Source organism: Coregonus clupeaformis, chromosome 14 (genome assembly GCF_020615455.1).
Source record: "Coregonus clupeaformis isolate EN_2021a chromosome 14, ASM2061545v1, whole genome shotgun sequence".
NCBI classification, from domain to species: domain Eukaryota; kingdom Metazoa; phylum Chordata; class Actinopteri; order Salmoniformes; family Salmonidae; genus Coregonus; species Coregonus clupeaformis.
In genome coordinates this window covers 21,141,788-21,168,646 of record NC_059205.1, presented here as the reverse complement: position 1 = coordinate 21,168,646, position 26,859 = coordinate 21,141,788, and the positions used below count along the sequence as shown (strand labels likewise).

Below are 26,859 nucleotides of genomic sequence, written 5' to 3'. Positions count from 1 at the left end.
TAGAAAGCCTATTTTCCCCCTTTTTTTGATAGGTCATTTTCTTTAAATGTGATTGTCCACTTATTTTGTAATCTTCTCTGATTGTCAATATGGCTAGGCTGTATTGTAGTTGCTTTAGACATCAAAACTCTCCAGTACTCAATGATTGCCTTGATTTCATATAACATCTTTATTTTCTCTCTCTCTCTCCATCCAGCCCTCCCCAAGCCCCCCACCTCCCTCATCGTGATGGAGACTACGGCCACCAGTGTGACCCTAACCTGGGACTCTGGTAACCCTGAGCCCGTGTCCTACTACATGATCCAGTACCGGGCAAAAGCCACCGACACAGGCTTCCAGGAGGTTGGTTCCAATGGCTCAGTAGGTTATAACATGGTGCTAGTAACAACAAAGTTGTGGGTTCGATTACTGCATGGACCACGTAATGTATACTGTGTGTGTCAGTGTCAATGTTGACAGTTATTTTATCTGCGTCTCAAATGGCACCTTATTCCCTTTATAGTGCACCGGTCAAAAGTAGTGCACTATGTAGGGAATAGAGTGTCATTAGGGACACCCAATAAATATACACTACCGGTCAAAAGTTTTAGAACTCCTACTCATTCAAGGGTTTTTCTATATTTTTACTATTTTCTACATTGTAGAATAATAGTGAAGACATCAAAACTATGAAATAACACATATGGATTCCAAAAAGTGTTAAACAAATCAAAATATATTTTATATTTCAGATTCTTCAAATAGCCTTGATGACAGCTTTGCACACTCTTGGCATTCTCTCAACCAGCTTCAGCTGGAATGCTTTTCCAATAGTCTTGAAGGAGTTCCCACATGTGCTGAGCACTTGTTGGCTGCTTTTCTTTCACTCTGCGGTCCAACTCATCCCAGACCATCTCAATTGGGTTGAGGTCGGGGGATTGTGGAGGCCAGGTCATCTGATGCAGCACTCCATCACTGTCCTTCTTGGTAAAATAGCCCTTACACAGTGTCACGATCGTCGTAATAAGTGGACCAAGGCGCAGCGTGATATGCGTACATCTTTTAATTAGTACTTTATACACAACAACAAAACGAAACGTGAAGTCCTCGGTCATAAAACACAAACCTACACGGAACAAGATCCCACAAATAACAAGTGCAAAACAGGCTGCCTAAGTATGGTTCCCAATCAGAGACAACAAGCCACAGCTGCCTCTGATTGGGAACCACCCCGGCCAACATAGAAACACATAAACTAGAACATCAACATAGAACACTAAACATGGAATCTAACACCCTGGCTCAACATATAAGAGTCCCCAGAGCCAGGGCGTGACACACAGCCTGGAGGTGTGTTGGGTCATTGTCCTGTTGAAAAACAAATGATAGTCCCACTAAGCCAAAACCAGATGGGATGGCGTATCGCTGCAGAATGCTGTGTTAGCCATGCTGGTTAAGTGTGCCTTGAATTCTAAATAAATCACAGACAGTGACACCTGCAAAGCACCCCCATAACATGACACCTCCACCTCCATGCTTTACGGTGGGCAATGCACAAGTGAAGATCATCCATTCACCCACAACGCGTCTCACAAAGACACAGCGGTTGGAACTAGTCATCTCAAATTTGGACTCCAGACCAAAGGACAGATTTCCACCGGTCTAATGTCCATTGCTCGTGTTTCTTGGCCCAAGCTTGTCTCTTCTTCTCATTGGTGTCCTTTAGTAGTCGTTTCTTTGCAGCAATTCGACCAGAAGGCCTGATTCACACAGTGTCCTCTGAAAAGCAGCTGATGTTCAGATGGGACTGTTACTTGAACTCTTTGAAGCATTTATTTGGGCTGCAATTTCTGAGGCTGGTAACTCTAATGAACGTCCCCTCTGCAGCAGAGGTAACTCTGGGTCTTCATTCCTGTGGCAGTCCTCATGAGAGCCAGTTTCATCTTGGCTCTTGATGGTTTTTGCGACTGCACTTGAAGAAACATTCAAAGTTCTTGACATTTTCCATATAGACTGACCTTCTTGCCTTAAAGTAATGATGGACTGTCGTTTCTCTTTGCTTATTTGAGCTGTTCTTGCCATAATATGGACTTCTGTATACCCCCCCCTACCTTGTCACAACACAACTGATTGGCTCAAACGCATTAAGAAGGAAATAAATTCCACTAATTAACTTCTAAGAAGGCACACCTGTTAATTGAAATGCATTCCAGATGACTACCTCATGAAGCTGGTTGAGAGAATGCCAAGAGTGTGCAATGCTGTCAGCAAAGCAAAGGGTGGCTATTTGAAGAATCTCAAATCTCAAATATATTTTGATTTGTTTAACACTTTTTTGGTTACTACAGAATTCCATATGTGTTATTTCATAGTTTTGATGTCTTCACTATTATTCTACAATGTAAAAATAAAGAAAAACCCTTGAATGAGTAAGTGTTCTAAAACTTTTGACCGGTAGTGTAAGTGTCTGCTAAATTACCATATTATATTATAGGTGGACAGAGTGACCACAACACGTTACAGCATCGGAGGGCTCAGCCCCTACTCTGAGTATAAGTTCTGTGTGATGGCGGTGAACAACATTGGGCGCGGGCCGCCTACTGACCCCGTAGAGACCCGTACGGGGGAACAGGCTCCATCCTCGCCCCCTCTGGCCGTCCAGGTCCGCATGCTGTCTGCTTCCACCATGCTGGTCCAATGGGAACCACCTGAGGAACCTAACGGACAGATCAGAGGGTAAGATGTTGGTTAAATCCTAAATGGCACCCTATACCCTTTATAGTGCACTACTTTTGACCAAGGCACACAGGGCTCTGGTCAAACGTAGTGTGCTATATAGGGAATAGGGTGACATTTGGGACACAGCCATCATAGATGTATGTCTTATGCAGGCTTAATGAAGCCTTCGAAAACATTTTTCAAGGCTACATACAGTGGGTAGAACAAGTATTTGATACACTGCCTATTTTGCAGGTTTTCCTACTTACAAAGCATGTAGAGGACCGAGGTTGATTGACCGTCATCTTGAACTTCTTCCATTTTCTAATAATTGCGCCAACAGTTGTTGCCTTCTCACCAAGCTGCTTGCCTATTGTCCTGTAGCCCATCCCAGCCTTGTGCAGGTCTACAATTTTACCTGATGTCCTTACACAGCTCTCTGGTCTTGGCCATTGTGGAAAGGTTGGAGTCTGTTGGATTGAGTGTGTGGACAGGTGTCTTTTATACAGGTAACAAGTTCAAACAGGTGCAGTTAATACAGGTAATGAGTGGAGAACAGGAGGGCTTCTTAAAGAAAAACGAACAGGTCTGTGAGAGCCGGAATTCTTACTGGTTGGTAGGTGATCAAATACTTATGTCATGCAATAAAATGCAAATGCATTACTTAAAAATCATACAATGTGATTTTCTGGATTTTTGTTTTAGATTCCATCTCTCACAGTTGAAGTGTACCTATGATAAAAATTACAGATTTGTAAGTAGGAAAACCTGCAAAATCGGCAGTGGATCAAATACTTGTTCTCCCCACTGTAGATGCAACACAAGTCATATATAAGCAAAAGTCATAATATATATGGTTAATATAACATGTTTTTTTTCAAACTAGATAAGATATAGACCAATAAAACAGACGCAAAAGTACTCTAAAAATACTGATACTACTGAGAAATATTTTGAGGTTTTGACCTCTTTCTAACCCCATCCCCAGGTACCGGGTGTACTACAGCTGGGACCTTGGTGCCCCTCTGAGTGTGTGGCAGAAACACAATACTGACGACAGCAGATTGACCACCATCTCAGGGCTGACCACTGACATCACCTACAGCCTCAGGGTGCTGGGGTTCACCTCTGTAGGGGACGGACCGCCTTCTGATGTACTGCAGGTCAAAACACAGCAGGGAGGTGAGCAGAGAGAGATGGATGTTGTGTGTGAGGGTTTGTGTTCGCATAGCTTGTAAAAAATAATAAAATAATATGCCATTTAGCAGACGCTTTTATCCAAAGCGACTTACAGTCATGCGTGCATACATTTTTACGTATGTGTGGTCCCGGGGATCGAACCCACTACCTTGGCGTTACAAGCGCCGTGCTCTACCAGCTGAGCTACAGAGGACCACATTATGACTACCATGAATAGTTGACTACCATGAATAGTGTAGATTTACCCTAAACGTTGATTGTCTTGTTGGTGATGATATTGTGCTTTTTGTTGTTGTTTTTTAGCTCTGTGAACAACTCTCACCTTTGCCCCTCTGCCCCCTCAATGTCTATGTCCAGTCCCTGCCCAGCCCTCCAGCTTCAAGGCGGAGGCGGAGTTGGACACCCGTATCATGCTGACCTGGCTGTGGCCGGTCCAGGACTCCATCACTAAGTATGAACTACAATACTGGGAGGACAACTCTGACAACAAGGTAGGAACGACCCAACAGAACCCAGGAGCATTTACTCATATCAATTTCTCTCTCACTGCCTCTCTCTCCTTCTCTCTCTCTCCCTCTCTCTGGATCTCTCTTGATATCGCTATCGATTTTGAGCTCACGCTATGCACGCACGAAAACACACCATTTCACTATTCCAGGCATGAGGCTACTCTGCAGACTGATAACTGTTTCTCCCATCAAGGGATGTTTTTTTACGATGCAATTTCTCTGAATGGTTACGTGTCAGGGCTGAAGCACAGCAGTTGTAGAAAGATGTCTTCCTCCTCTCCTCCGTGGATGGAGGTAATAAAGGAGTTGCCATATCAACAGCCAGAACAATTATCCTGTGTTTGTCTGTTTCTCAATGTCAATCATCAGCTGTAATAGCGCCTGTTTGCTTGTATCCTCTGGCTGAGAGAGCAATTAGCTACCAATCGATAGGCAATGAAAGCAATTCAACCTCTCCACAAATGTGGGCCATTTGAAGTAGTTTTTCTCTGAATGTTCACAATCAACACTGCATACACATACTGAAGCAGACCTAGCTAGATTCTCAGAGTCATTTGAGTGTTATTTTAGGTGTTTTCACATTGTCTCAGACATTGGTTGATATTACAAATAAGCAACTACAGTTTGGTTTATGATCCAATACACCAACCTGCACAGATTAAAATAAAACAAGCCATTGAGGCCGAATCCTAACTTGAGATCAACTCAATTAAACTAAAACACGTTAATCTTGCACTTATGTCAATGGGAGAGTTCAAATACTTGTGTAATAGATTGAATCAACAAATATGTTCTCTCCTCTCTCAGATCCACGTGACCTTTAACCCTGTGGGGTCATACGCCGTGGAGGGTCTGAAGCCCGACACCCTGTACCGCTTCTCCCTGGCAGCCCGCTCAGAGTTCGGCCTGGGGGTCTACACTCAGCCCATAGAGGCCCGCACCGCCCAGTCCAGTGAGTACACACTCCTCCCTTTCTCTCGCTCTCTCTCTCTCTTTATCCTTCTCTTTAGCGCCGCATCATCCACTAACCCAGGAGAATCACCTGCACCGACCTCAAGTCTCAATTGACCAGCAGCTGTTTCAAATTATACAATGGGTGGGTCTAATCCTGAACGCTGATCGGTTAAAACCGCATTCTATTCCACAAGTTACCACCGGCTAAATCTATGATGTTAAAATGCCTATTTACTCTGTTCCATCTGACTGCTCAATCCACTGTCTCGTCAGCCCAGCCAGAAAATGTATAAACTTGATCTCCACTATAAAAAGCATCTAGACGTTATCTCACATTTCTTTTAGACTAACATTTAGTTTTCAAAAGCGGAGATTTGTTTAAACCTTGCTGTCTACGACATTTGCAACATTGTTTCAATATTCAAATTCAATCTCCAGCTGTCGCATAGTAATGAACGTGTCGGGAGTCTGGATGAGACAGACAGGCAGGCAGCTTTTCTCAGCCAGTCGAAATCATGAATCAGCATAATTTTTATGGATATACAGTATACAAAGAAATATCAATAGAAAACAGGTAAAAAAAAACGAAGTGCAGCTAGTTTGCCATCTTTCCAGCTTCAGTTTGAAGTGATTGTATTAGCTGTGTTCTCAGGCATAATCCCTTAACTAAACAGCCATGATCCCCCACTCCTCTGTCCTCTCCTTCCACCTCCTCGTCCCCCACCTCCTCATCCAAGAATTGAACTTGCTGACCTGAAATTCCCCCTCCTTTCTCAAGCCTTTAATTCGCTCACTCGTAGCTCAGTGTCATCTGCCACACTGTTCCTCCTGTCTCTCTGTGTGTGAGTGAGTGAGTGAGTGAGTGAGTGAGTGAGTGAGTGAGTGAGTGAGTGAGTGAGTGAGTGAGTGAGTGAGTGAGTGAGTGAGTGAGTGAGTGAGTGAGATACATTTCCTGGAAAATAGAAAATAAACTCCAGGGCTCAGATATACGATGCGTCAGGATACTGTAGCAGTGTACGGAGAGGAAACATGGGGAAATGCTGTGTCTTTATACGCCTATGTGTATTATCTGTGATATAAATTCTTAATCTCTCCATGCCGTTTGCGGTAACATGTCTCAGCCACTGCCTGCCTGCCGGCCGGCTGCTGATTCCAACAAATAGATTTGCGCCTGAAACTGCATGTCCCGGTGTGCTCGGAGGCGACGATGTTCCCATTCCGATGAAATATGGTGTGTGTGTGTATGTATGTTTGTTTGTGTGTGTGTCGTGCTCGAGCTGTTGAAACAGCAGCAGCAGCTGTTGATGACATCATCACCAGCAAAGACAACAGACTCTCTTGCTCAGTCATAATTAGAAGCCAGAGTTTTTGTTCCCCACTGAAGGAAAATAACTTAATATGATGCATGGCTTGCACTGTCACTATTTCTCCAAAATTGCCCTGTCAATGCCTGCTACACAGCCGAACACAAGGCTTTGTCAATATGGAGAGAGAGAGAGAGAGAGAGAGAGAGAGAGAGAGAGAGAGAGAGAGAGAGAGAGAGAGAGAGAGAGAGAGAGAGAGAGAGAGAGAGAGAGAGAGAGAGAGAGAGAGAGAGAGAGAGAGAGAGAGAGAGAGAGAGAGAGAGAGAGAGAGAGAGAGAGATATGCTTCTCATGGGATGAGCCTGATCTTCCCAGCCCACTCAGCACCCGACGGTCCTATATTTATTTGGGGAGGTGTTTCATGTCACACAAAGCTTTGAGGATGCAGTTTTTCGGGTCCCAAGATGATTTGTAAAGGAATAAATATTATACTTACTGTTTTCGTTCATTGCTCTGGTTGTTAAAAGAAGGGACACAAACAGGCATGCTAAATAAAAAATATATAAACTCCAAATGCCTGCTTCCCATTCCAAAACCCCCCGGCTTCTAATTTCTCCCCCCTCCTTTCTTCCTTTGATGAACTGTAACTCATCGTTTCTTATACATTTGTCATCAGTCTGAGTATTGTAGGTGCATGTTATAGTAAGAATGCTTTTGTTGTGTTTTGGTATTTAATTAGTATTCTCTTTTATTGTGATTCCCAGTCAGTTAATGTGTTGTTATTATTCGTTTTGCTTCTAGACTGTGGCGAGTTGGTCAAGAGATCTTCCGCTAGAGATAGAAAGAAAACATTCTTCACTGAACTGGAGAGATCTGGGTAGAACTTTAAATTACAGCTCGGTAATAATGGGGTAATAACGTGGTAATAACTATTAATTACTAGGTAACTACCATTAGTTACCAGTAGTTAGTAGTAGTAGTTATCTATTTACTGTTGCAGTTACCCCCCAATCCCATTTTATCATCCAAACTAAGCCCATAGGGGACTCTCATTCCTACGCCAAGAGAGGCAGTGCCACAGATTTTGTGCCATGTCGATTCAAGAGCTGTACTGGCCAGAACACGTTTTTATATATGGCAGTGTTAGAGTGGAACAAACTGCTGGTTGAGATAAAAAAAAATGTATGCCAGTCTTAGGTTAAAACACTACTGCAAGGCTTGGTTAATGTTGAGATAGCCTCCTAGCCAAGTGTAAAACCACTCTGCCCTAGTGGATTTGTTGGATGTGTATATTGCTTTTTTTTTTTATATATGTAAATATGTGGACATTGTATATGATTGAAGGTATGGCACAGAGTGCCCATGTTACTTGTTTTGCCCTGCAGCCACTTGCCTACCAAGAGGATCACAATGGAAACAAGTCTTTTTTTTAAACTTTTTTTATATATCATCCTCTGCAATTTTGGTTGCCTGTTGTGGCTTCTTTAAATTCTCAAATAAAATAAATAATATTCACCTGACACACACACATACAGTATTTACATATAAAAACAGACATGCTAGTTTTTATCTGATTTGATAAAACCAATCTCCCAGTCCAGAGTATGCACCCACCTCCCTATCCTTGATTATGTTGTGTTATATTTTAGTTGGTTTATTATTTTTGCTTGATCCCCATCCCCTGCTCGCTTGTCCTACCCCCTCCTCTACAGCTCCCTCAGCCCCCCCTCAGGAGGTCCACCTGTCCAGTCTAAGCTCCACCTCCCTCAAGGTGAGTTGGGTGGCCCCGCCTGCTGCATCCCGCCATGGTGCCATCGTGGCGTACACGGTCAGCTACCAGGCCACGGGCAGCACCAACGAGGACCCGGAGCGCCACGAGGTGTCAGGCATCGGAGCGGACACCTCTAGTTATGTGCTGGAGGGCCTGGAGAAGTGGACTGAGTACCAGGTGTGGGTTAGCGCTCACACTGATGTAGGCCCTGGCCCAGAGAGCACTCCGGTCAGGATCAAAACAAAAGAGGATGGTAGGTTGGGTTCTGGTTCTGCTTCTGGTTGCGGTTTTAACCCTATCGTCCCTGGGTGAAGCTGACTGCTCTGACTTCTCCGACTGACTTCTCCTGTCTGTCTCTTCGGCTCTGTTGCCATTCTCTTCCCCTCTGTATTTTCCCCTTGTCTTTAACAGTTTCTACTGCTTTCTACTTGTCTCTACGGGTTTTATTAGTCTCTAGTGGTTTCTACTGGTCTCTGCGAATCTCTATTGGTTTATATTTGTCTCTACTGGTTTCTACTGATCTCTAATATTCTCCACTGTTCTCTACTGGTTCCTACTTGTCTCTGCTGGTATCTTCTGATTCCCACTTATCTCTATTGGTTTCTACTTGTCTCTACTGGTTTCTACTGGTTTCTATGGAACTTAACTAACTCCTGCTCTACAGCTCTTCTCTCTGTACGCTGTCCTGGTCTCATTGTTGAAATCTATAGTGTTGATCCCTCTATCTTTCCTTTCCTTTTTTCCTCTCTCTCTTTTTCTCCCTCTTTCTTTGGTTTGACTTTGTCTCCTCTGTGACTTTTAGACTGCTATCCATCCAGGGTTAAGGCTCATCACCCTCAATGCCCCCTCTTTTCATTACTTACTCCCTTCATTATTTCTGTCCTTTCTAGCATCATTATAATTTAATTTTTCTCTCTTCTTCCTCCTGTGGTTCCGTCCTCATGCAGAGTTCACGTCTGGCTCCCTCTGAGCCCAGAGAACTGGAACACAACTCACTCAGTCACTCCTTCTTTTTCCACTTCCCTCTCTTTTCTCACTTCTCTTTTTTTTGTTCACAGTGAGATTGTTCTGATTTTTCGTTATTTAGCCCCCGAAAAGGCTCACCAGGAAGCACACAATGTCATGACTCGTGTTTGTCCTTAATTTTATTTTAAATTAAATGACCACAGGTCATAAACCTGAAATACAACAAACAAATAATGACAATATATTATTCAAATATATAATGTAAATATATTATTCAAATAATATAATATAATAATAATGTAAATAATGAAAATCAAATAAGCCTGCAACACTCATCAAAAAAATTGGCAAATCTGTCTTAAAACAACATTGACTACATCACCCAGAATGCCTAGCGCCCGAGGAGCATGCGCACAGTGACTCTGCTGTCACTGGTTGCTATGGACGCTGTCACAGGACATGGAACCCATGCCTCGTCCAAACGCAACATAACGCGCACTCCACCATGGATCACCGAACCAAACCACCACTATCACCACCGCCACCAGAAACCAGAAGAGTGCTCCGAACAATCAGCACAACGCAAGCCGCCGTTCTCTCTCCCACAGACAGCCTGGGGCCCCTCACCTCCCACTTTGCTGAGCTCGAGGCTTGGTAGCTTGTCCTCAGCCAGGATTCTGCAGCTCTTCGAACCCAGGCGATTGTTCCACACAATTTAGACAAGCTACTGAATCGTTCGGGCCCAACAAGGCGCACTAGAGCTACACCCCAGGGCTTCCTCTTTGGCCTCTCTACTGCTGGAGTTGGACCTTGGTCTTTCATCTGCGGTCGCGTTGCGGAGTCTTGCAAGTCTGCCCCAACATCAGCATTGCTGGGGCCTGAGAATTTTTCTGCCTGAGACCTGGTGACTACAGCTGAGAACGCTCTTCTCTGCAACCTTATAACGTCATCAGCCACGCTGGTCAATATCTCACTGGCCGTCTTCACAGGCCACTCAGCCTCAGGCCAACTCAGGAACTCTGGGCCTTGTTGCCACTCTGACCCTTCATCGAGTTCCTCAGGAGTTGCTCCCCTTGTGATGATGTCTGCTATGTTCAGGTTGCCCTCATTCCACCTCCAGTCTTCCACTGGTCCAGCCTTCTGGATCTCTCCGATGCGGTTAGCGAAGAAAGTTTGGTAGCCATAGCTATCCTTGTGAATTGCTCCCAGGATTGTTTGGCTATCCACGAAGTGGACCCAGCGTGCGACCTTGATGCGGCAGTGCTTTACAAGGTATTTTCTCAGATGGATCGAAAAGACAGCACCACATACCTCTGCCTTAATCACGTCTCATTTCTGGTTGAGAGGGGTAAGCTTTTGACTCAAACAGCCTCACTACGACCCCATTCTGCATCTTCCAACTGAGGTAGAGCACCACGCCTTGGAAGCCTCACTCCCATCTGAAACCGTGACTCCCATTGGATGGCCTATGGCTCCAGTTGGTGTGAGGCTTCTTTCGAACCTGATCTGGTCAAGTCTCACATATTCTTAGAGGAGTCTTATGGAAGCCTCCCGTAGTTTTGGTGAGAGTGGGTCATCCCAAATGTCCTTAACTGGACTGCTTATACTCGCTTCTTGGTAAGCTTTTCTCACAAGCATCACCCCTTTCTTCTTTGCGGGTGTGGCAAGACCAATGGGGTTGTAGAATCCAGCGATCTAACTTAGCAGCATCCGACGGGTCAATGGGTTTGGAGTTTTACCTCTGACATCCTCTTCGCGCAAATCGACTCCTGTCCTCATCTTTCCTCTCTTCTTTGAGACATTTACGGAGGTCATCACACAAAGTTTGTCAGTCTCTGGTTCATAGCCTACTCCAAGTGTTTGCTTTCTTCGTCCCGCATCTGGTTGGGTAACACCAGCATTTTGGGCACACTCCGAGTTGTCTTACTGATACTGGCATCAGTTGTGGTTGCGGACCTCCCACTTTGGCCTGATAAGACCCATGGCTTAAGGGAGAAGCCTCCAGCCTTTAAAATCTTTTCCACTCCTTTGGTGATTTTCTCCAGTATCTGCAAGTCATTGTGGGACGTCAAGATGTCATCCACATAACTATCTTCTACCACAACTCTGCGCTCCTCAACCATGGCTGCAAACTGGGCAGGTTGGCGGTTTGTCTCATTGCCACCTGGGCGATACAACCAGCAGGTTTATCGCCAATGTTGACCCTGACGACAGCAAAGACTTCAATCACCTCCTCAGGATTGTCTCTCCAGAGGAATCGATGGAGGTGTACTTCTTTGTCTTCTAGCCAGACAGAATTGTGAATTTTTTTCACATCGCCCAGGGCGGCGTACAACCCAGTCCTGAATCTCAGAAGCACGCCCCTTATCTGATTTAGGACGTCAGGACCCTTGTACAGTAGGTCATTTAAACTTATTCCCATGAATTATTGGCTACTGTTCCAGACAATTCTTACAGGGGTAGTGGTTGAGTTGGATTTGGAGCAACTAAATGACTGATATACCACTTAGGTCCCTTCCAGCTCTCGATTTCCTCTTGGGTGACTTTAACGGCAGCCACTCTTGAGACCATATCGTGGATTTGCTCTCTGTACGCAGCCTTCCATTCCGGCTCCCTCTCCAGTCGTTTCTCGGTGTTTAAAAAGGTCGCTTCCACTGCACGTCGATTGTCAGGCAGCGCTGCGGGGTCTCCTTTCCACGGGTAAGCTGCGTCCCAGTGAGGGGATTCGCTGTGCTTGTCAGCTTGCACGTAGGTGAGACATTCCTTTATTTTCTCCAAGTCTCTTTCCTCTCCTAGGGTCATTTCCTTGCCTCCAGGGGGGCACCTACCGCCATCCCAGAGGACGAGGTCTCCAACTACACTGACTGGCTGTGGGACCAGGCGACCCTCCCTGTGGCTAATCAACAGGTCGATCTTTTCGGGCCGGACCAAGTCCTTGAGTGGAAAATTTGGAAAGAACTTCTGCAGTTTCTGTGGCGTGACAGCTTGGTTCACCTTCGCAACATCTTCCAAGCCGTAACAAAGGAGTTTGTGCTCTGCTACTATACCTTTGGGAGTTTTTACTCTCAGCCTCAGGGTATACTTCTTGGTAGTAATGGTTTTCTCCATCCCTCCAACACCTTGGACAATCAACTTAATGTTCTCACCATTTAGCTTGAGACGCTCTGCTGCTTTATTACATTAATATTTACATTTACGTCATTTAGCAGACGCTCTTATCCAGAGCGACTTACAAATTGGTGCATTCACCTTATAGCCAGTGGGATAACCACTTTACAATGTTTTTTTCTTATTTTTTTTAATCTTTTTTTTTTTTTTTTGGGGGTGGGTTGGGGTAAGGGGGGGGTAGAAGGATTACTTTATCCTATCCCAGGTATTCCTTAAAGAGGTGGGGTTTCATTTTATTAGAGATATAATTAGTATCTGAAGCGAGATCAATCAACGTACCGACTAGCTGGCCAGAGTTTGTCGTCACATCCAACAGCATCATTATGACAGGGCACTCTTTTGGCTCAAAACCAGTGCTAGCACACACTTTTGTCGTGATCTTATTTGAAAAGGCTTCTTTGAACTCTGCTCGCAGCTCTATAGAAAGTTTGGCAAGGAGCTCCTCCTGTTTGTTGGTTAGTCCAAGCCCCCTTTTCCCCAATTTTGCATCGCTCTGCTCTCCGCTCTTTTCCTCTTTCTTCTTGATCTGTGGCTTTGGACAGAGCAAGTAATTGTGGTCTGAAGATCCCTCTTTCTGACAGTCATCCTTTGAGCATAGATACTTTTCTGTGCAGCCGCCATTGTCACCATGAAGGCGCAAGCACTTAAAGCATGCTCCTGCTCTCCTAAACTGAGCCTTCTTGCCTGTCAGATTGAGCTTCTTGAAGACCTTGCAGGCGAACAGCCTACCTCCGTGCTCGTTGTCTCCACATGTGATGCATGAGCTTGGTTGAGAGCCCTTTAGGGTGTTTCCTGATGTGGCTCTGGTGAATGCCCTCCTTTCTTTTTTCTTTTCGCTTGACCTCTCAGTATTGTCCGCCGGGCTAGGCTGTAGCTGGTCTAGTTCCTCGAGAATGTCCTCCTGCTTTTTCAAGTATTGCAGTAGACAGTCGATGTGGTTGCGTGGTGAAAACCTGCTTCCAGGGTCATTTTTGTGTGTTAACCACTTTTCTTTCAGGGAGTCAGGAAGCTTACTTTCAATCGACTGCACAACCACTCGGTTCTTTACAGCATCTTCCTCCCCTAAGACTTGTAGGTCACGAAGAGTTCTCTCCACACATTGAATCAGTTTGATTGTCTTCCTCGGATGGTTTCCTTTGATGAGGAAAAGTCCTTGCACTTCTTGTGCAATCAGCAGCACTATTTTCGGCTTATTTCCGTACTTGTTGTGCAGGAGCCTGAACACGTCGTTGGCGGATCCACAGCTGGACAATACGAGGTCCCTCTTGAATTTTTCATCTAGCGTTCCCAAGAGATGGAATTTCCTCACATTTTCCAATCCATGAGTGTTTCACAGACGTTGCAAGTCCTCCCATTCAGCTTTCCAGCGGTAGTAATCCCTCATATTACCAGCAAACATGGGCAAGCGTGCACGTTCTAGGCTGATCTGGGGCCTGTAGTTGTAAGCCCCAACTGGCTCCTCCTGCTCCACAATTTTCACTTTTCCCAATTTCTCTTCGTCGTCGGATTGAGAACCGCCTTTCCATGCCCACTCATCCCACAGTTTTTCACTCCTTTTCTTCAACTTCCGGATCTGGTCCTTTGACTCTGTTGCCTTGGATCGAGGGATCAAATCTTTCCACTCATCCAATCCTCATTCGAAGTTGTAGACCTCCCGTTCCAGGTTCCTATGAATCAATTCACATTCCCTCCTGGTCATATGGTGGTGATCGGTTGCCTCGGCCTGGTCCAGTGAGGGTGGTAATTTCCGCCTCAACGAACCTTGTCCAGAAGCTGATCAGGATGATTTGTTCAGTTTCATCAAACTTACAGTCACATTCTGCTGTTTTTCCGTCAATGTTTTCCGCCTTCTTTTTGACTTCATCGTCGTCCACTTCTCTCAGGGCCGTGGCATACTCAAACCCTGCATCTCTGACTCTGGAGTGATCCACTTTAAAGTTCCTCCACTCACTTCTCATTTCACTTTCCCCCAGTGCACTAGCTCTGGAGGCGAGGTAATTGGCTCTTCTAGTGAATGCAGTCTGGGCTGCTGACCGCTTCTGTTTTAGCCTCTCCAGCTCCTCCTCTGATGCTGACATCTTGCCAACTTTTCTAGCGTTTAACTCAAGTTCAAGTGTTTTCCGCCAACTGGGTTTTAAGTAGTCCTTTAACTGTATACTCTATCCTCTTCTTGGCTTTCACACATTAATGATTTGCCTAGTAAGTCAGCAGATGAGCAGACAGCTTTATGGTGGACTGTTAGCCTATTAGTCTCATGACGAATGTTCTAGTCCTTGCATTATCCATGTAAAAGGAGAACCGTGGTTTATGACTGTTCGGATTTTTCGTTATTTAGCCCTCCGAAAAGGCTCACGAGGACGCACACAATGTCATGACTCGTGTTTTGTCCTTAATTTTATTTTAAATGAAATGACCACAGGTCATAAACCTGAAATACAACAAACAAATAATGACAATATATTATTCTAATATATAATGTACATATATTATTCAAATAATATAATATAATAATAATGTAAATAATGAAAATCAAATAAGCCTGCAACACCATCAACAAATGTGGCAAATCTGGTTTAAAACAACATTGACTACATCACCCAGAATGCCTAGCGCCCGAGACGCTGTCACAGGACATGGAACCCATGCCACCACATGCCTTTTCCAAAGGATTTACACACGCACAAACGCGACATAACGCGGCACTCCACCATGGATCACCGAACCAAACCACCACTATCACCACCGCCACCAGAAACCAGCAGAGTGCTCCGAACAATCAGCACAACGCAAATGGCTGATAATGATAGCCTAATGCTATACAACATCTGGGTCGCTGAGCTACCGCACCCAGCGAGCTACAAGTTACTCTCGGCCAACTAACACCGACACAGTGGGGTAAACGTTCAGTGCTCAAACATATAAGTGGTGACTTAAATATGAATTAACACACACACACACACACACACACACACACACACACACACACACACACACACACACACACACACACACACACACACACACACACACACTCACAAGCTGTCCTAAATAGTTTTCGGGGCCAGACTGGACATGCGCTTTAGATAGCCCACTTCCCAAACACACAGACACGTGGATAAGGTAAAGTTTGTATTTTGTTTAGCTTCGGTTCAGGATATCAGACTGATGCACTACCATGGCTGCCTTCAACAGTTATCATAAGGACCAGACCTCTTGGTATACTGCATTTTCTTGCCTTTCCTCAGCTGTATAAGACTTCCCCCCACCTTCACAGTGCCAGGTGCCGCCCCCAGGAAGCTAGAGGTAGTGGCTGTAAACTCAACGGCCATCAGGGTGACGTGGAAGCCACCCCTCCCAGGGAAGCAGCACGGCCAGATCAGGGGCTACCAGGTCATCTTCTCCAGGCTGGAGAACAGGGAGCCACGCGGTCAACCCAACATCATGGACGTAGCTCTACCTGAGGCTCAGGTACTAGTTTGGATCTTTCTGATTCAGAGGGGTTGAGTTAAATGCGGAAGACACATTTCAGTTGAATGAATTCAGTTGTACAACTGACTAGGTATCCCCCTTTCCCTTTCCCTTTCTGTCTGTTTTTCTCTCTCTCTTTCATCCTCTCTCTTTCTCTCTCTCTCGCTCTCTCTCTCTCTCTCTTCCTTCCTTTTCAATTTGTTTAATTATGTCTTATCTCTATCTCTCACGATCCCTTACTGTTTTTCGATTCTATCTCTCGATCCCTCTCTCCCCCCTTTTCATTCCCTGACTTTCAGTTTATTTCATTATCTGTTTTATCTCCAACTATCGCTCGATCCCTCTCTGTCTTTCATTCTCTCTCTCTCTCTCTCTCTCTCTCTCTCTCTCTCTCTCTCTCTCTCTCTCTCTCTCTCTCTCTCTCTCTCTTCACCCCTCTCTCTCTTTTCCAATTGCACTCAAAGCCATTTCCCCTTAATTCCCCTTAGTTGGGGATTATTGTACTCTAACAGGGTTCTATGCTAATGTTAACAGTTGCAAAATATTTCATGTATGTTTTACATCAGAAAGGCTTAGCGATCCTGTTCCTTTATAGATCCTGCTCCTTTGATGGCATATTCTATTGTTATGTTTATTATGTTACTAGTTTTTGCTTAGTAGCCAGAGCAATGATGCTGCGCAGGTGGTCATGTGCTAAATGCAAGGACAGCATGGATATTCTTGAAAAAAGTGAAATTTGGAAATAGAGCTGCACCTCTTGAATTTTGAGAGTTATGTGACAAAGGTAAGTGGCATAGAAACTGCAGAATTTGCTTTTTCTGATACTATATGGAAATCCAAATGTCTGACCTGCATGTGACTCTGAAGGAGGATTTGATAAAGTGATGCTCCTTCATTTTTTAATTTTTTTAGTCATTTAGCAGACGCTCTTCTCCAGAGCGACTTACAGTTAGTAAGTGCATACATTTTCATACTGGCACCTCGTGGGAAATCTCTTATTATGTGTGAAATTGGTTTCAGTATAGTTTAGGTGTAGTTTCAATGAGCAGTAGGCTGGCATTGTTTGTTTCCCGCTCATCAACTTGGATAGTCAAGGATATGTTTTGCAATATTCTAAAGGCTGCAAAATGTAGCATGTTTTCGTTTCCCTTACAATTAATTTGATTAGTAATGGCGTTATAGTAAATAACAGCCTATTTTTACAAAGTATAATATAAAAGAGAATGGTATCAACCCGCAAGGCACGTGGTGAAATTATTAACATGAGTGCCAACGCTGATAATTAGGCATAGCACAAACTCATCAAACTATTGTTGTTCTAAATTAAATCCATCTCTTCACCCTCATCATTCAGTTAGGCCTAATATAAATGTGATTGTGAAGTAACTTGCCCAATTGTCGCCCATTCCATCCATTGTCATTCATTCAGTGGCCTGGCATCGTGTGCGTCCCTTCGCTCATCAACTCGGATAGTCAAAGATATGTTTTGCATTATTCTAAAAGCCTACTGCAACACCTAGCATGTTTTTTGTTTGCCTTACAATACATTTTATGAGTAATAGTGTTATATTAAATAAACAGTCCCATAACAGCTTATTTTTATAAAGTAAAACTTAAAAGAGAATGGTATCAAATCAAATCAAATTGTATTTGTCACATGCATCGAATGCTTACTTACAAGCCCTTAACCAACAATGCTACATTTTTGTAAAAGTAAGAAAATCTTAAATAATAATAATAATTATAATAATAATAATAAACTAAAGTAAGAAAAAAAAATAACACAATAAAATAACAATAACGAGGCTATATACAGGGGGTACCGTACCGAGTCAGTGTGCGGGGATACGGGTTAGTCCAGGTAATTGAGGTCATATGTACATGTAGGTAGGGGTAAAGTGACTATGCATAGATAATAAACAGCGAGTAGCAGCAGCGTAAAAAAGGGGGTCAATGTAAACAGTCCGGGTAGCCATTTGATTAACTGTTTAGCAGTCTAATGGCTTGGTGGTAGAAGCTGTTAAGGAGCTTTTTGGACCTAGACTTGGCGCTCCGGTACAGGGTTGCCGTGCGGTAGCAGAGACAACAGTCTATGACTAGGGTGGCTGGAGTCTTTAACAATTTTTAGGGCCTTCTTCTGACACCATCTGGTATAGAGGTCCTGGATGGCAGGAAGCTTGGCCCCAGTGATGTACGCACTATCCTCTGTAGCGCCTTGCTGTCGGAGGCCGAGCAGTTGCCATACCATGCGGTGATGCAACCAGTCAGGATTCTCTTGATGGTGCAGCTGCAGAACTTTTTGAGGATCTCAGGGCCCATGACAAATAATTTCAGTCTCATGAGGGGGAATAGGCATTGTTGTTCCCTCTTCACGACTATCTTGGTGTGTTTGGACCATGATAGTTTATTAATGATGTGGACGCAAAGGAACTTGAAGCTCTCGACCCGCTCCACTACAGCCCCATCGATGTGAATGGGGGCGTGCTCGGCCCCCCTTTTCCTGTTGTCCACGATCAGCTCTTTTGTCTTGCTCACGTTGAGAGGGAGGTTGTTGTCCTGGCACCACACTGCCAGGTCTCTGACCTCAACCTGCAAGGCCACAAGGTCATATTATTTGCTGCTGATAAATAGGCATAACACAAACTCATCATTACACTATTGTCTTTCTAAATTAAATCAACCACTTCACCCTCCTTATCATTCAGTTAGGCTTAATTTAAATTCAATTGTGAAGGTGGATTCGCCCATTCATCCATGTCATTAATTCAGTGAGAAGAGAGAGACGCATTGGCGCCTGGCTGGGTACCAATGTCATACTGCTTATTGTCTTGGCGGGTTAAGTTAGGAATAGGTGTGAGGAAAAAAACAGGTAAAAAGGCTCTAAATACTTTTCTGTTTGTGATTAAAAAATTCTGGAAAATGATGAATGTAAAATACTAACATTTAGGAAAAGTCAGGGAAGGAGAAGGACATTGCTTTTTTTACGCTGATTTTTAAAATTTACAAAATCAAATGTCAGTGGCCATTGGCCATTGGCCTATGGCGGTTCGAGTGTTAATACGTTACTGCACTGCCTTGTTCCAAATTAGATATATTCTCTCTCTCCGCTACCCCAACCAACTGCTTTACCACGTTGCATTAATGCAGGGAGATGTGAAAGAATGACTCTGAGCTGAGAGAGAGAGAGAGAGAGAGAGAGAGAGAGAGATGGATGGATGGATGAGAAGATTGTAATCCTTAAGAGGGATTCGCAGATTCATTAATATCTCTCTCCTCCTCCTTCCCTTCCTCTTCCTCTTCCCCTCCTCACACCATTGAGCCATTATCCCAGTAGCAGAGTGTTGCGTGCAGGTCCGTCACCCCTGGTTGACTCGTCACACCAGATTCTCACACACAGTGTGCTGAGGGTGTGTGTGCATGCCTGTGTGTGCATGCACACGTGTGTGTGTGCTAGTACATGTATGTGTGTTTCCGCTTTTTGTACAATCCTTTCCACTGTTCTCTAATTTTTCCACCGCTCCCTTCATCTCTCCATTCAAGTAATCGACTCTAATGCAACAACTTGTTGCCTGTTAGCGCCTGTCAGCTTCCCAGCTAACAACATTACGTTCCAGGACGTGACCAGAAAGTTATGTTAGTCCCTACATAAGTAATGATAACGTTATTGTGAAACGTTATTTCTACGTAGCTGTGGTGTCCGCTGACAAAACTTACGTCCCAAGTCTTTTCAGGACGTAGAAATGTGGGGGATTTTAAACAGCTAAATAACGTTATTCAGTAACGTTATAAGAGATGTCCTTGAATCTTCCCTGAACGTGCACACTGTTACGTGCCTTATTGCTACTGTAGGTACCCACTGACGAAAGTTAAGTTCCCAGTGGTTACCAGAAACTGCATTATGGTGCTCTCAATGTACTTTCTGACGTTTAGCAACGTTATGAGGTTGACCTAAAAATGATGTTTTCATTTAACATCTACATGTACCTGTGGCGTCAGCTGACATAAGTCACGTCCCAAGTCTTTTCAGGATGTAGAAAGGTGGGGGATTTTAAACAGCTATATAACGTTATTCAGTAACGTTATAAGAGATGTCCTTGAATCTTCCATGAACGTGCACACTGTCGAAAGTTACGTTCCCAGTAGTTACCAGAAACCGCATTTTGTGGGGCTCTCAATGTACTTTGACGTTTAGCGACGTTATGGCGTGCATGCGTCCGGCCTGCCACAGAAGTCGCTACAAAATTACGTTCCAGGACGTGACCACAAAGTTATTTTAGTCCCTACGTAAGTCATGATAACGTTATTGTGAAACGTGCCTTCTACGTAGCTGTGGTGTCCACTGACAAAACTTACGTCCCAAGTCTTTTCAGGACGTAGAAATGTGGTGGATTTTAAACAGTTAAATATGTGTATTTTTAGGTCAACCTCATAACATCACTAAACGTCAGAAAGTACGTTGAGAGCCCCATAAAATGCAGTTTCTGGTAACCACTGGGAACGTAACTTTCGTCGGTGGGTACCTACAGTAGCAATAAGGCACGTAACAGTGTGATGGGACAAGGCCATCCCGGCTGGCCAAACCCTCCCCTAACCCGGACGACGCTGGGCCAATTGTGCATCACCTCATGGGTCTCCCAGTCGCGGCTGGCTGCGACACAGACAGGTATCGAACCAGCATCTGTAGCAACGCAGCTTGCACTGCGATGCAGTGTCATAGACCACTGCACCACTCGGGAGGCCCCTTAAGACACGTAATTTCATCTACCCTGAACATATACTTAGTATCCTGTCAGTAGGTGTCCACTGACGAAATATGCAAAATTCCAGAAAATAAGTTATTTATTTTATTTTTACTTCAACTGTATCACAATAGATTCGGAAACAAAATCACAGCAATAAGCTCACAAAATAACAAGTCAATAAAAACATGAACACTGCACTCCAATCAAGAACTGTAAAACTGCTTAAAGCTAAAAGTGAATAACTATGTAATGTTTATTCAGGTGCTGCTGCTCCATCCTCATCCATTGTCGCTTCCTCGACCCACTCCTGGAAGTCACAATAACACAAATTGGTCATTATTTTCCATAAACAAATTATCAAAATGCTGGTTTAACGTCGACTCCCTACTACATTCCTTTTGTACTAGCATAATAATTTACCTATACTGACCAACTGGATTAAAGTGAAGTAAAAAATAAAAAAAAATTAATCAAGTGTTATTTTTAATCATACCTTTCTCTTACTCTTGAGCCGAGCTGGAGCATGTTTGAGAGCGTCTGCTATTTTGTCATCTACCTCTTGGTAGGTAGCCTTGGGGTGTGCTTTCAGGGATGCTCCTATGTTGTGAAAAAGAATTGAAATGGTACATTCCATGTCATATCACTACTTTTCCACCTATGCTGGCTGAGACAGAGGTTGGGTATTGTCCCTCTCTTCCCTCATAGGCAGTTTTTGCCATGAGACCTCTCTCCTTCACCTTTCCTTTGTCCCCTCTCTCCGATCTTAGCAGCTGGTAGGATTTCACATTTAGTTTGTAACTGCCTTGTTACTGATTTAATTCATTTGAAATAACTACACATTTGACTTACCATCACTTGACCAATAATACTATCTACTAATTTACTTATTTGTGACAGCATCATAGATTGATAGCTCATTAAAGGCCCTCTTCCCTTTCCTGCCCTTCAAGGAGTAGCCTGTCCACAGCTCCTCTGTTCCAATTTCTCATCATTCGTCTGATTCCTGAACCCAGGTCCAGGCCACAGCAGAGGGTCAGGTATCAGATCTGATAAAAAAAAAGTAATAATAATAATTCCCACTCATTTGTATGTTCCTCAGCTAAAACAGCTGGCCATACAGTTCTGATTGATAGTAATGAGAAATCATTTTTGTAGTGTATCATGTAATCATGGGCTAAAACTTGTGTAAACAGGCAGAGGGCTGATCGTTTCTTCTTAAGATAAGTTAAGTGTTAATTGGGAAATCAATCCAAACACTAAATAGGCATATGGCATATATGACAACTGCATTTCATTGACATTAAGATATTTGGATTCAATAATATTGCAGGTTGCAATCTTCTCTCAAATCTGGACGCATTCAAGGGGCTCTTGAAAAACAGCTAACTTATTTTTGTCAATTGCTGCTAAAAAATGTGTTGATTTCCCATTTTTTACAAACATACATTTTAAATGGCCATCCCTACCATTTTCTTTCGATAGTGGGAGTCTTTAAGTGTTTCACAGATATCCTTCAATTCCTCATTTGTTTCTGCAGGGTTTTGCAGCATTTCAAGTTGTCCCAAGGATTCTGACTCCTTTGGCTGCCGGGCCTCTATGGCCTCCATAACTTGGTTCAGAGCAGTCTTGAACTCTGTACGGCTCATCTCCAGTTTCACCATTATCCTCATCTCCACTGCTTGAAGATCTGCAAAATAAGAATGACTCAACAGTTTAACTGCAAGCAGCGTGACGATAGAAGCCATGAGTACCAGGGAGGACATGTATCAAGGCCATGTGAAATACCTCGATCAGAATATCCACCCTTCATATATATTAGTAGTATTGATAACCATATAGCTGCTGACAGCCATACAATTTGGAATTGATGTTGATAATACAAGAGAAGCAACATTTTGTAACATATAGGCCAACAAAATATACCTTTAATGTATCCAGCGGGCTCATCAAGCAGGGATGGCAGCTCTTGGTCTAATATATAAGTAAAAAAATCATGCTGTTATTTAAACTTTCTACATGTACGATTTCGAGATCAAAATCTTGATGGCTAAAGAAACCTGTCTAGGCCAGCTTCTTCCTGGCTGCCACTTGGACTAACTGAGAAAACAGAAGGAAAACAATTAAGACATACTTTGCATGCTTTTGAAACGGGCACAGAACCAAAAGTGAAGGGATGTCAGTCAGGAGCTCAATGGGAAGGTTAATGAATCCCAACAAAAATAAATGCTAAGCATAATTTTTTGTTTTAAATAATGCTTTTAGTTTGATGGTAAATACATACAGATATTTACAAACATGGCATCACACTTGTGTTTTACCCCAGAAGAATAGGGTGATTTCACTACTGTTGTAAATATAAGTTTCACCCATACACAGCACCACAAGTATTTGGAAAGTTCTAACAGTATGCACAAAGTAGTAATAAGACTTGAAATAACCTAATATGCAAAAATGTGATGGTAATTGTATTCTATTGAGTGGCTTTGAAAGGTTTGTAAAGCTATAATACTTCATACAATTCAATTGTTTACCCACTTTAAAACTGCTCTCCTGACCATCAGTTCACACACACACACACATACACACACACACACACACACATACATACACACACACACACATACATACACACACACACACATGCATACACACACATACATACACACACACACATGCATACACACACACACACACACATAGGCTGCATTCCTTAGTTATCGCCGTCCTCACAATATCCTGCACCATATTTCATACTCTTTAAAAAGCCTAACAGTTTCTCTCCTCCCTAAATTGGGAGGCCTCTTTATCTTGGTTTCTCAGTTGTCTGTAGACAGTTCTCCTTGTCCTTTGTTGTCTGGCCTAACTCTTACTCACATTGCTAAATAGTAGCACAATGTCATAATCTCTACTGGTCCTACACATTACCAGGTAGTAGATTCTAACACATCTCACTAAGAAAGTACTAATCATACTTAAAACAAGAACATTTCACAACTATATTTAAAGGTGGAACATTTAGTCATTACTTTTAACCTGTATACATTTTAATTTCTATATCAATGTTGTTCTTCATCAGGACCTAAGAACACGATTACTGAATACGATTACTGAACCCTGTAACACAGACTGTGGTTACACGCGGCACTATCCAAGTAACGTAGCTAGGCTAAACTATCTATTATTAGCTAACTGGCAAGCTTCCTCGCTAGTTAGATAGCCTGACATCATCAAAATGTCTTTATCCGTGGAGCTAGGAGTACGCTAACTTACTTGGTTTGAATAGTACACGCTGGATAACTTACCTTCCGTAAAAACTTCCAAGAGGTGAACTGTGTTCGGTCAGTCGGAGTCGATGGCGTCTTCGCTGTTCAGCTGTGTTGTTTCACTTTTACCAATTAGTACCGTAGGTGTTTCTTTCTGGCTCCAGCCTCAGTATTGTTAGTTGCCACACCCACTTTTATATTTGCAATGACGGATAATGGAGTCAAAAGGAATATTCAGGATGAACCGTCGTCAGGCCACCACTACTGCTAGCTGCTTTATAATGATTTTTAAAAATTATTATTATTGTTATATGCTACATTCATAAATTAATATACAAAAAAAATATTATTTGTACGTATTGTTCCCTCTTACATAGACCTATACTGAGGTCAAAATTACATTATGAATTTCCATACATTTATTAAATTGGTAGAATTATGGAAACATTAATTGCGGAGGGGAAGAGCTGGATCCACTTCCTTTACTCCAAGCACAAGTATGCTGGCCCCAATATCTTGGGTTCTGAAGTACTTATTTAGAACGTAACAAATGTTCCTACACACTTAGAAAGACAATGTTACAAGTGTACCTCCACTTGACTTACAGACGACGTTCCAAAATGTATTTCTATCATTCCGATTGTAACGTTATATGAAGATAAACCATAGCTCTAAATGTAACGTTATGAAATATTCCTAGGATATCTCCAAAATAACATGATATTCAGAACCTTTCATGGACTACTAAGGAACGTTTTTAATGTTCCCATGATGTCTGTATAGCGACCGGATATGTATAACCTCTATAATACTTATTAGAAACGTTATGAATGTGCCTATAATGTCCCAAACGGGCTATGACATTCAGTACCTCTGGAAGACTTAAGGGGTTACTACAACACTGGCTTGTGGTAGTTACCTGGGTTACTACAACACTGGCTTGTGGTAGTGGGTAGGTGGTTGATACACTGGCTGGTGGTAGTACTGTAGGTAGGCGGTTGATTTCATAACATAAGATAGAGTGTCTGACTCACTTCAGCGTACACTACGTAACATTATGGCTAAGTCTCAAATGGTACCCAGTTCCCTATGTAGTGCACTACTTTTAACCAGAGCCCTATGAGTCCTGGTGAAAAGTAGGGCACTACATAGGGAATATGGTGCCATTTGTGACGCACCCTAAAATACAAACACCCTTAGTAGCTGACAAAACCTATTTTCTTTTTAGTTCACACATCTATCTGGAGTAGGGTAACTACGTTACATATGTTTTAGATTTATGGTGAAATTCATTCTCCTACACCTTCTTTCCCACACTGGTAATGACTAAGCTTTTAAATCTTATAAAGCCAACTTTGGTCTTTGAGGTTCTCTCTCTCTCTCTCTCTCCTCTCTCTCTCTCGCTCCCTCTCTCTTTTTTTCTCTGTGCTAGCTAAAACACAGGGAGGAGAGGAGAGTGTTAAAGTTCTTCCCAAATGGAACCCTATTCCCTATATAGTGTACTACTTTTGACCATGGGCCCATAGGGCTTTGATTTGTGAAACAGCTTAAGTGTGTGGGAGGGTTAAGCTGTTTTCTTTTGAAGCAGGGAGCCCAGCCCACACATCGCCCTCATTGCCGCAATGTTACCAGGCTCTGTCGTAGCCGGCAGCGACCGGGAGACCCATGGGGCAGCGCACAATTGGCCCAGCGTCGTCCAGGGTAGGGGAGGGAATGGCCGGCAGGGATGTAGCTCAGTTGGTAGAGAATGGCGTTTGCAACACCAGGGTTGTGGGTTCGATTCCCACGGGGGGCCAGTATGAAAAAAAAGAATAAAAAAAAGAATAACGTTACCAGTTTGCTACACATTACCCAGTTCCTACAATTTATTTTATTTTATTTAACCAGGTAAGCCAGTTGAGAACAAGTTCTCATTTACAACTGTGACCTGGCCAAGATAAAGCAAAGCAGTGCGATTAAAAACAACAGCAACACAGAGTTACATATGGAATAAACAAAACATACAGTCAATAACACAATAGAAAATCTATATACAGTGTGTGCAAATGTAGTAAGTTATGGAGGTAAGGCAATAAATAGGCCATAGTGCACGGAAGGAGTGTTGTATGGCATTGAAGCTCATTTGGAGGTTTGTTAACACAGTGTCCATTGAAGGGCCAGATGTATACAAAATGGTGTCGTCTGCGTAGAGGTGGATCTGAGAGTCACCAGCAGCAAGAGCGACATAATTGATATACACAGAGAATAGAGTCGGCCCAAGAATTGAACCCTGTGGCACCCCCATAGAGACTGCCAGAGGTTCAGACAACAGGCCCTCTGATTTGACACATTGAACTCTATCTGAGAAGTAGTTGGTGAACCAGGTGAGGCAGTCATTTGAGAAACCATGCTATTTAGTCTGCCAATAAGAATGCTGTGATTGACAGAGTCAAAATCCTTGGCCAGGTCGCTGAAGATGGCTGCACAGTACTGTCTTTTATCGATCGCGGTTATTATATAGTTTAGGACCTTGAGCGTGGCTGAGGTGCACCCATGACCAGCTCGGAAACCAGATTGCATAGCGGAGAAGGTACGGTGGGATTCGAAATGGTCGGTGATCTGTTTGTTAACTTGGCTTTCAAATACTTTCGAAAGGCAGGGCAGGATGGATATAGGTCTGTAACAGTTTGGATCTAGGGTGTCACCCCCTTTGAAGAGGGGGATGACCGCGGCAGCTTTCCAATCTCTGGGGATCTCAGACGATACGAAATAGAGGTTGAACAGGCTAGTAATAGGGGTTGCGACAATTTCGCCGGCTAATTTTAGAAAGAAAGGGTCC

General features: G+C 43.4%; 1 pseudogene; it reads left to right on the top strand.

Annotated features, from left to right (window-relative positions):
* LOC121581369 overlaps window positions 1-26,859 on the top strand; it is a 207,231-nt pseudogene that overhangs the window by 102,270 nt on the left and 78,102 nt on the right.